Below are 12,094 nucleotides of genomic sequence, written 5' to 3' on the forward strand. Positions count from 1 at the left end.
TTAGAATAACCTCCTCTATAGGTGCCGGTTGACCTAAGTGCAAGTGAAGTGCATGTGTTTTTATCAGCTAGTCTTGTTATAGACAGATATATCCGTCTATAGCTAAAGATGGGTCAAATAGCTTGAAAGTTGTGACATTTTTTAACCCCCCACCCCACTTGTTGCTTGTTCTATTAGTAATGTGGTATTGTATTTGGCCCGTATTTAGTTATAGACAGATATATGCCGTCTATAATGAGATTTTGTGTTATCGCAAATAACAGTATACCTCAAGTAGTACAATAGCTAGGTACTACCAACCTATAGTATAATTTTTCTGAGTTTTGTTAAAGTTTACTTTTTTAATGTTTAAGTGGTGAGTTCAGAAATTTTATGATATAGTTCGAAAATTTTTAAAATAAAACTCGAAAACTTTATTATAAAACTCAGATTCTATGCCAGCAGTTTGTACTACAACGGATTATATAGTCTATTAACTGATTTTATCGTGCTTCTTACCACATAATTCAATTAATATACTCATAAGTTATAACGTGCATTCAAACCCCATCAACCTTATTTTTATTGTTGTGGCTCTCTTTACACTACGAAGAAGAAGAACAAAAAAAAAAAAAACTTTAGTTCATTCAATTATCCTGACTCTTTATAACTAATTTTTCGGGGAATGACAAATTGCTCTCAAAATTAACAACGATTATTGTTGATCTAGGTCAGAAGTCACTTTTTGGATGACTAACTTATAAATCATTTATATTTCAAATGAGATGTTTTACACTAAATTTCTTTTGAAACATATTGAATGTAAGTATGTAACTAGTTCAATTGTAGGATATAGTTATCCAACACTTTCAATATGTGAGATCATCATATATAAATATTGAATTACTATTTATGTAAGTTAATTGATTTCCAAGGTCTAGCCTATATATTTCAATTTTACACAAAACTCGATTAAATTTCCCTATTTGATAAAATTAATTTTGGCAAAAGCAGGTTGTAAAAGTAGATTGTAATTAGGTCATGTTCTTTTAGATTTAATTTCAGTTCTTATAAGTTCAGTTCAGATAAGTTCAGTACAATTTTGTATTGCATACAGACATACGGTTGAATTCAGTTTAGATCAGTTCAGTTCGGTCAGTTTCACACTTTCACCCATAAGAATAGGGCAAGTATATTTTATTATACGTTGTTTATATAAAACCCGTGCTTTACACTTGAGAATAACCATGGGTTATCAACGAAGCTACTAGACTCGAGGCCCAATTAATGAGTTAGTGTCACTATTATGAAGTAGCTTGGTCCATACTACTATATAGGCCCAAGAGGTGTGACAACCTGCTCACGTGGGATCACGTGAGTGGTGTTATATTTGGGAATTTTGGACAATCTAAAGTCTAGCCCTACTTTATTGGACCACAACAAGTCCTTTTACACAATTGCATCACCAAACCGTCCTACACAGAGAATTTTAGTCACCAGTCTTCAATGGTGACAACTCTTGACCTTCTTTTTAATCACTTCCTTTGCTATATTTGTCTTCATTCATATCTTTGGAAATAATCTTCTAAATGTCGATTCAATTAATCTTGCACAAAGCGGGTCGGAAAGAATGACGGATAACGTCATTTCACAAAACGGATAGAGGACAAGGTGAGACACTCCCATATACTTCCTCTCTCCTCTATTTGGGTCATTTGTGAGGAAAAATGGTATCCGTCATTCACAAAAGTGACGGATCGTCGTAAATCATCACAAATGAAATTTTGTGATGTTGATTTGTGTTGTTAATCCTTGTTATGTTATACATAACCTTGAATTATAATGCGTGTTACGGTATGAAGTCGTCATGTAATTAATGTGGAAGAAATATGACATATAGTTTAATTTATCGTGTTATTTAACTAACAATTAATCTTGTCTATAACCGTGGTAAGTTACAATGAAAGGGTGGTATGCTCCATCACCCCCTAAAAAAGTGCGAGTTTGGATAATTTTGTACTCTAATTTTAAATAATTCTCATTTACAACGATTGTAAACAACAATTTACGGTTAACTAATTGCTAACTAAAAAGTGTAAATAGATAAAGTAATGGAACACAATGAAATGAAAAGACTATTATCAAATGTTTTGTTAAATCAATTTTTTTATGTTATTTTTGGCAAAATGTTTTGATACTAGTATTTAGGTACCCCATTGATGGGGCATATTCTGCACCCTCTGACCAAGTCAACATATTGAGCAAGGTCAAAGATATCCACAGCAAGTCAACGGCTTAGAGAGCTTAGCCGACGCAGCCTGTCGGCCCGTCACTTGGGTCTCGGCTGGTACAAACTAGCCAGCCGGGGCACACATCCGCGAACTCATATGCAAGACCCCTCGTCGGCGAGTCAACAGGGCCCGCCGTCCTGCCATGGGTCCCTCGGCCGAGGGCAGAACGGTCTTTCCACCTGCTAGCCACTTGGCCACTTGGCCACTACGTGACAAAATGTGAAAGTCTATAAATACTCCTCAACCCTCATTGAGGAGAGGATCCACAATTTAACCTAAGAACCACTATTCATCTGGTAATATCTTCCTTATCTCTCTACAATACATACTTCGCCAAGTAACAACAACTTATCCCTTTAAGTTTACTGATTTGAGCGTCGGAGTGAGTTCGCTCGGTCCAAAGTCGAGCCCTCAATTTGTTCATCGTTTCAGGAGACCGAGAGGAGGATTCAACCAAAGACGTCATTCTACAAGCACGGGTGGTAACAAATAATCGCCGGAATTACACCGGAACAATTGGCGCCGTCGTGGGAATAGATACTAGAAGCTAGTCACATTCATTCCCAAACAAAACAAAAACCCACCCAAAAAGCTAAGAAGATGTCAAAACAAAAAGAGGTATTCGTGATCGACTAAACCGAATTCTACCATGATGATACCGTCCACAATTACGGTGTTCGTGACCTTCCACCGCCGGGTAATTCAACCGGAGTACGGGATGCCAATAATACAGATACGCCACGCCCGCCGACCAGGTCACCATCATGGGACATGTGGTTGATGCGTGGCCCGAAGCAACTCCGGACCTTGGTAGTACGCTCACACTGTCACACCGACAAGAGCGGCGGAACCCGTCCAGGAGACCGGGGCCCAGAAGGTGACTCCAAGAGACTTGAACGGAGCACTAAAAAAGAAGCCTGTCAAGACGCTGGGAGCCCAGAGTGCTAGTGGTAGACCGAGTCCTTCCCGCACTCGCGGGAGGACAGCGTCGCCGCCGCAAAGACCGACGAGGCATTCCCGCAGGAGGAGTGGAAGAAGTCCGACTTACCAGTCGGAGAAGAAGTCCGACTCACCGAGTCGGGGGAAGCCCGACTCACGAGTCGGAGAAGAAGCCCTTCCCGCCACGGGAGAGGAGCCGGACTAGGGATGCGAGAAGCCGATCGCCGCGTGTCGCTCGACGGGTGGTCGACGGCCCCTCGGCGCCACGTCCTAGAGACCCCGGTGCCAACTAAGTGAAGTTGCCACCCATAGCATACAAAGGAGAAGGCGACCCAACCGACCACGCCGAGGCTTTCGAGTCTCACATGTCGGTGTGGGAGCAACTTTGATGAGGTTTGGTCCGAGTCGTCCCTACGACTCTGCGAGGGGATGACACAAAGTTGGTACAAGGGGCTACCCGATGGGTCGGTATCTTTGTTACGCCGACCTAAAGGACATATTTTTAGCCCGATATTCTTGCAATAAGAGGAAGGCCGTTGAGACATCGGACCTCGACTATCGACGAGGAGGGAGGCGAGTCTCTCCGGAGTTATGTGAAGAGGTTCGACGCCAAGGTTCAGCAGATTCGTGAGTGAGCAATGAACGAAGCGGCCTTCGCAGCGATGAAAGACCTCCCAAGAGGAGACTTAAAAATGAGCTCATCAAGTGCGGCGGCTCGAACCTAGACTCCGCCGGAAAATGGCCGACCTGGCCATAAAGGTGGAGGACTACCACAAAACTGGGAAGGCCGGCGAGGCCGGCACTCGAGAGAAAAAAGCCGCGGGAGGACAACCGGATGAAAGACGCCGTGACAATAATAGGTCACGGTGACAGTGTCCGCCGGGAAAGCGAGCTCGGCGGGCGCCGGGGGGAGTTCGGGAACGTACTACCAGAAGCGGTACAGTGATCACACCCCCCTGGTCGTATCTGCCGCCGAGGTCTTCGCCCTGAGCAAGAACGAGGGCCAAAAGTGGGAAAGGCCCCCCAAGCCGAAGGGAGACGGTGACACGAGCCGATCTTTGCGAGTATCACGGCCACACCGGTCACCTTATCGATAACCGCGCATCTCGAAGAATGCCATTGAGGAAGCGATCCGGAAGGGGAGCCTCGGCAAGTATGTTGCCAAAGGCCAAAAGACTGCGATGCGGCGGTTCAAATAAGAAATCCGTCTTTGAACGGATAGGAGTGATCCATGTTGTCATCGGGGACAACGAGAACGGTGGGTCCGCTCATGGGCACAAACGGCACCGAACGAGCCGTATCAGGCCATCAACTTTGTGCCCAAAACGGTCCCCGCTTCCAACATCCCCGACATGACTATTGGAAAGAAGGACTACGAGGGAGTCATCGCCCCTCACAGCGACCCACTTGTAGTCCACTTGGACATATCCAACCACCTGGTCAAGAGGTGCCTGATTGACACAGGCGCCTACACGAACATCATGTTCAGGGAGTGCTTTCTCAACCTCGGTCTGAAGGTTGAAGACTTGAGCCCCTGCACCAATCCGTTGTACAGTTTTTCCGGAGCTGGCCTCGGTACCCCGGGATTGATCTGAGTGCCGTGATGTTCGGCGAGGAGATGCGGCTAAGAATATCTAGCCGAGTTCGTGGTCATCGACGGCTCGTCCGCCTACAACGTCCTTATAGGCCGAGTCACTCTGAGCGAGGCCGATGCAAGATGTCCATCCGGGCCCCGACACGATGTATGTCTCGGACCGGGGAAGCGCATAAGCTCGTCTCAAAGGACGAGAAGGACGAGGTGGTCAACACCCAGATATCCGCCAGAGGGTGCAACATGCAATCCCTCAAAGTGGCAAAGAAGTCAGAGAAGGGGAAGAGCCCATCCTTGCAGCAGGAGGGCGACCCAATGAATACCAACGTCGGCATGGTTGAAGGAACCCCGACCGACCAAGAAGAGCCGCATCCCGGCGTATGGGAAATAACACCGACGGGTCCCCCACTTAAACGGCTCTCAGAGCCGGCATCCTTATCACCAGCCCAAACGGGGACGTGTTTGAGCACGCCTTGAAATTTACCTTCTCGACCTCAAACAACGAATCCGAATACGAGGCGGTGATAAATGGAGTCGAGTTAGCTAGGGCCGCCGGGGCGGAGCACGTCGTGGTGAAAACATGCTCACATCAAAGTGTTCATTTCCCCCCATAGTCACTATCAAGAAGTAGGCGCCACGGCAGTCACCCCAAGAAGTAGACGCTACGGGCAAATCACCCCAAGAGGTAGACGCCGCGCAGAAATACTCCAAGAGGTAGACGCCACGACGGTCACCATCAAGAAATAGGCGCCACGGCGATCACCCCAAGAAGTAGACGCTACGGCAATCACCCCAAGAGGTAGACGCCGCAGCAGTCACTCCAAGAGGTAGACGCCACGGCTAGATCACCATCAAGAAATAGACGCCATGGCAGTCACCCCAAGAAGTAGACGCTACGGCAGTCACCCCAAGAGGTAGACGCCGCAACAGTCACTCCAAGAGGTAGACGCCACGGCAGTCACCATCAAGAAATAGACGCCATGGCAGTCACCCCAAGAAGTAGACGCTACGGCAGTCACCCCAAGAGGTAGACGCCGCAACAGTCACTCCAAGAGGTAGACGTCACGGCAATCACTATAAGGAAGCAGACGTCATGGCAGTCACTACCGGTAATAGATTGATACTCGCAAAGCGATCAAGACGCGCTTTAGAACGTTAAACACAGTTGAGATACGCATTTAATCGCTTTCGGTCAGCCGAGGTAGAAACAAAAGAAGCGCTCAATTAATAACGTAAGAAGACAACTCAGACGAAGACAAGAAAAGACCTCGGCCAAGCCAGAGGCAAAATAAGCAAACTCTTATGAAAAATGATAACAGGTTACAAGTGAAGAAAACACAGACGACGGCCGTCCCCGTAGGGATAAGCCAAAACACAACCTACCAAAGTTGTACAAAATACAAGGAAAAGAAAAGCAAAAGGTTACAGACATATCATTGAAGCGCCAAAAGATGGCAGGGAGGAAAGGCTTAATAATTGGCTCCCGAACAGCTGCAGCTATCCGAGACGCCGGGTGAGCCTGGTGACAACCGCCCGTCTCCCTATGTCTGTTGCTGCTTGCCATCAGCAGCGTTAGCAGCATCATCGTTGATAGGCGACTCAGAAGCTGTCTTGGCAGCCTCAGCTTCAGCAGCCTCAGCTTCAGCTTTCTTAGCAGCCTCAGCCTCAGCAGCCTCAGCAGCCTCAGCTGCCCTTGCCCTCTCAGCTTCCTCCTTGGCCGCCTTAATCTTCTCAGCAAGGGCTGCCTTCTCGGCGGCCGCCTCTTCCTCCTTCTTCACCCTTACCTCCTCCTTGGCCCTCTCCTCAGCGGCTTTCTCCTTAGCTTCGAGCTTGTCATCAAACAGCTCGTCAAATTTGTCCCACGGAAAGGAGCCATCAAGAGGGAAGAGCTCCCCAATCACTTCCCTGGCGGCTTCTTCGGCCAGGTCCCGGTATTGGACGCACATGTTAGGGAGGATAACGGTTTGGAGCGTCTCAATGTCCTCCTCCCTTTGGGCGATGATAGCATCCTTGTTCCGGACCACCTTCCCCTGGGCCTGAAACAGGCCCCTAAATTCGTCCCTCTGCGTACGGTAAAGGTCGGCGTGCTTCTGAACAAGGTCACGCCCCTCCGGCTGACTTAGCGGCTTCAGTCGCGCAGCCTCGGCCTTGGCTCTCTCAAGTAAGGACCTCCTTTTCGGCGTCCTCCCGAGTTTTCTCTCAAAGACGGACTGCCTCTTGACCTCGGCCTTGGCCCTCTTAGCCTCCTTGTTCGGCGCGTCGAGTTCAAGCCTTAGCTGCTCGAGGCGTGGGGCGCTTGACCATGGTCTTCTCTTACTCCACAATAAGAGCACCGGCCGTATCGCCCACCCGCCGAACCTGATCAAACTCAGGCCCTCCGACTTAAACGGAGGGGGTAGGCTTCGGGAAGGAGGTGACAACGGTGGCGTCTTGACCACTTGCTTGCGCAGTTTTCCCCTCGGCACGCCGTTCAATAGTGTGACCAGTAGACGGCAGCGGTTGATCTACAAAAAATTCAATTAAAGCATCCGTGTCAACATACATGGACATACCAGAGAGCCTGTCATCAGGAACGCCTAATGAAGAAGCTAAGTCCGAGCCACGGGATAGATCTATACCATGCTTGGCTTTCTTGCTCGGAGGGCGCATTTCCTCGCTGGCAGCAGTTGCAGTAGTAGCAGCGGAAGCATTAGCAGCAGGGGTAGGCCCTTTCCTTTTACGGACAAGGGGAGATCCCTCCGCATCGGAATCCTCCCCATTGGTAATGTCAACGATCACCACCGTCTCCTTCTGAACTGAAGGGATGTGAGGTGGAACTGAGGATGTCACGACTTTGTTTTCCGCGTTCGGCGCGGCATATTACTAGCAACCTTCGCCTGGGCCGCCTCCACATTCAAGCCTTTCAGCTGTTGATCCATGAGATCATTCGGCGACGTCCTGCGATCACGGGCTAGAGCCTTAGGATGCAAATCAGCAACGGTCTTGTCCTTGGCAAGCCCCATTCTCCGGAGGATATCCTCAGACAGGTCCGGTCCAAAGTGGTCTGCAAAGGAAGCAAAGCAAGAGTTAAGTAGAAGAAATAAATCAAAATTCAAGAAACAGGAACATTGAGAGCAGAGATGGGCCTCACACCGACCCCACTCACCCTGTGCTAGGGCCGGTATGAGGCCGACATGGCAGAGCAGCTCATCCTGAAGAATGATCTGCGTCGGGGGAATCCATCTTTTCGGCACCCCACTCTTGTCCGCCTCAAAGAGCCTCATCGCCAGCTTCTCATCCTCATTAAGAGGGACCTTACTGGCGTCCATCTTAAGCTTTTTCCGGGTGACCCATCTGTCATGCTCCGCCTTAGTCTCGCACCGCAAATTGACTTGGTGCTGGAAGGACCGGGGCAGCGGATAGTCATCCGGCACCTCAACGTACACCCACCGATCCTTCCAGTCCTTACAGGAAGAAAGTTTATCAACGGAAACGTAACCCGACTCCATTTGCAGGCTGTACCATCCGACGCGACCAGCAAATGACGGCCGAAGGTGGTGAAGCCGACGGAATAAATTAACCGTTGGGACTTCCCCCTTAAAGAGACAGAGCCAGACAAAGCCGACTATGGTCCTAATAGCCAACGGGTGCAGTTGGGCCACGGCGACGTTCATGGCTCTAATGATGGCCATGACATATTCATTCAGCGGAAACCGGAGCCCGTACTCCAGGTGCCGGATGTATACGCCGGTGCAACCCGGTGGAGGGCAACAAACGGCCTGACCCTCCTCAGGGATAACAATTTTGTATCCCCTGCCAAAGTAGAAATGGCCCTCGAAAAATGTCTCGCCGGAACAACTGGCGAACTTATGGGTCCAAGCACGGTCAGGGCCGACCTTACAAGGGTCGCCGTGATCCATGACGTACTGCCTCCCCTCATTAGGACGAGCCCTTTCAGCATCATCGTCGTCATCATCATCATCATCCTCCCAATCCTCCAAAGCCTTTGGATCGACTTCGGGAGAAGGAGACCTAGGGCCCCCAGACCTTATCGGGACGGCGTCTAGTATCTCCTCCTCATCAAGACGCGACGGAAAACCCCCCCGGCGCACGGTTAATAGGTCCGGCATCAGCAAAAGACATGGTAGCAACAATCACTTAACAAAATAAAAGAGAGAAATTTGTTTGTTTACCTTGAAGAAAAGTACTAGCCGAAGTAACGACTCTGAAGATTAGAAGAGAGAGAAGCCCTTGAAAGCTTAGAGAGAAGAAAATTTTAGAGAAAATGAAATTGGTGGCCAATTTCAGGGACTAACTGCCCTATTTATAGGGGAAAGCCCATGAAGAAGGACCAATCAGGGCACAGCCCATAAAACGTCAGCCAATCAGCGAACGGACACGTGTCAGACATGCAACCACGGAATGTCAATCGTTGCAACAGTTGAACGTCAATCAACGCAATAGTGACCAAGCGTCTTCAACACGCCCCTTCATATCTCTTTGCCTATTCATCTTCCTCACCAAATTCCTAAGTATCTGTTCTCCGCCGGCCACATGATCAACCAAGCTTGTCAGCACCGGCTGGGGGCAATCAAAAGCACACGGCGCTCACAACCTCGGTCTCGGCCAACACCACTTTCTTTTTCACATCTGATGTCCATCACACACCCATATGGAGGGGGGATATGGTACGGCCTAAGCAGAACCAAGCCGAGGAAGAAGAAGCCGGGGCAGAAAATTTTCTCAAAACTTGCGCAGAATATACGCTCAACATATATCGGAGCCCATACCACGGCATAGACTACGCTGGGGGCAAATTGATGGGGCATATTCTGCACCCTCTGACCAAGTCAACATATTGAGCAAGGTCAAAGATATCCACAGCAAGTCAACGGCTTAGACAGCTTAGCCGACGCAGCCTGTCGGCCCGTCACTTGGGTCTCGGCTGGTACAAACTAGCCAGCCGGGGCACACATCCGCGAACTCATATCTAAGACCCCTCGGCGGCGAGTCAACAGGGCCCGCCGGCCTGCCATGGGTCCCTCGGCCGAGGGCAGAACGGTCTTTCCACCTGCTAGCCACTTGGCCACTTGGCCACTACGTGACAAAAGGTGAAAGTCTATAAATACTCCTCAACCCTCATTGAGGAGAGGATCCACAATTTAACCTAAGAACCACTATTCATCTGGTAATATCTTCCTTATCTCTCTACAATACATACTTCGCCAAGTAACAACAACTTATCCCTTTAAGTTTACTGACTTGAGCGTCGGAGTGAGTTCGCTCGGTCCAAAGCCGAGCCCTCAGTTTGTTCATCGTTTCAGGAGACCGAGAGGAGGATTCAACCAAAGACGTCATTCTACAAGCACGGGTGGTAACAAATAACTGCTCTGGAATTACACCCGGAACACCCATCTTCTTAACTCTCTATATAATAACTATAGATGATAGTAATACTATGTTTTCTCATAAATGGTATTTTCTCTGTTCCAGTCATTTGTCTACGTTTATTTTTAACACAAAAATCAAGAAAAGATGAGAAAGAAAATTATTAGATGATAAATGGAACAAATTAAGTGTGTAGAATCAAATTGCTCGTCATAGACATTCCTAAAATAAAAAACTATACAATTTGACTGAGATACCCAAAATAAAATAAATAAACATATGACCAAAACAAATAGAGTATATCCCTCTATGAAGAAGCTAATAGTTAAATTAACTTTAATAAATCGATCATAAAATGAGTGTAATATGTAAGAATTGACCAATACTGGGTATTAGTTGATTTTTCTTGAGATGGAATAAGATATCATTCCACACAGCCATATAAATATGAATTTGGATCATCTCTATTACTTTCTCTCCATTATCTCTCTAATACACTCTTATTCTAATATATTTTCTCATTCCACTCATTTAAACATTACTTTTATGAAATAATTACAACAATTAGATCGTCCCAAGATTTAATCCGGACCGTTTAAAAGTAATGGAGGTTCATTTTTTTTAGGTAATGGAGAGAATCCGGACCGATATAAATATGTTTTTTTAATTTTTTCGGAAAATTCACGTGGTACTTCTAAACTTCGTCAATTTGTAAGTGGTATCCAACTTTTTAAGTTTGTGCACATGATATCCTTAAGCTTTGATTTTCAATTATGACGTGTCCTTTTTATCGTTCTTAAAATTTTCAATTGAGCATAAACCGTAGACCGGAAATCGGAATTGAATAATTTTTTTTTTCAAACTTGATTATCTCTTCGAGACTATAATTTTATAAAACGAAAAATGATCATTCGTAAATTTAAGATAGAAATTACAGTTGATTTAAGGTTGTCGGAAAAATAAAACCCTATAAAATGCCCGTCGACAATTTTTTTATATCGAATTGTAGATTATGAAAAAAAAATTATTTTAGGACAAAAAAAAGGCTGATTCCGAATTTCGATGTATGAGTTACGCTCAATTGAAAGTTTTTGTAGCAACAAAAAAAACATATTATGCATGAAAATGAAATGTAAAGGGTACCGTGTACACAAACTTAAAATATTGAATACCATGTAAAAAGTGACAAAGTTAAAGGATATCACGTGAATTTTCCGTAATTTTTTTATATAGACATCTTTAATCCCGTAGTTGCTCATTCATGGACAAACATTACTCTTTTATGGACTTTTTACCATTATTTTTCCATACCTTACCCTTCCTCCCAAAAAAACTCTCTAATTCTCTCCCTCCCAAAATCCATCAAATTACTCAATTAAGGACGATAATTCTCATGTCGATTAAGTAATAACTATAATTTATTAACTTTATTTACTATGATATATCAAATTGGGGAAATTAAATCAATTTAGAGTAATGAAATTAGGGTTTAATGATTTTTTTGTCAATGAAAGTATATTTCTTCTTGTTGGGGAGTTCAAATAATGGTTATCTTCCGTGGGACTACAACATTCTGTGCTCTCAATATCTTGTTGATTGAATGAGGGGTACGTGAATCCATAGAGATACAAATAATAATAGTAGTAATAGATACGGATTATATTTATCATAGTTTTGGTCTCCAACATATTATCGTCATCGCTCTATGCATCTAATGAGGAACACATCGATCTCTCATCATCATTCTTTCCACTGCAAAGTAATGAAAGAGGTGCAATCTTAATAGGAGAGGAGAGATGTGGAGGTCCGATCGATTGGGTGGTGCGGCGGTGGAGGACGGTTGGTGATTTGTTTATGGGATCGGATTGGATTGATCAATTTGCGAGGATTTAGTGATTATGCAACAAAATAGTAAACGAGGGTGTAG

This window comes from Silene latifolia, chromosome 4 (assembly GCF_048544455.1).
Source record: "Silene latifolia isolate original U9 population chromosome 4, ASM4854445v1, whole genome shotgun sequence".
Classification (NCBI taxonomy): Eukaryota; Viridiplantae; Streptophyta; class Magnoliopsida; order Caryophyllales; family Caryophyllaceae; genus Silene; species Silene latifolia.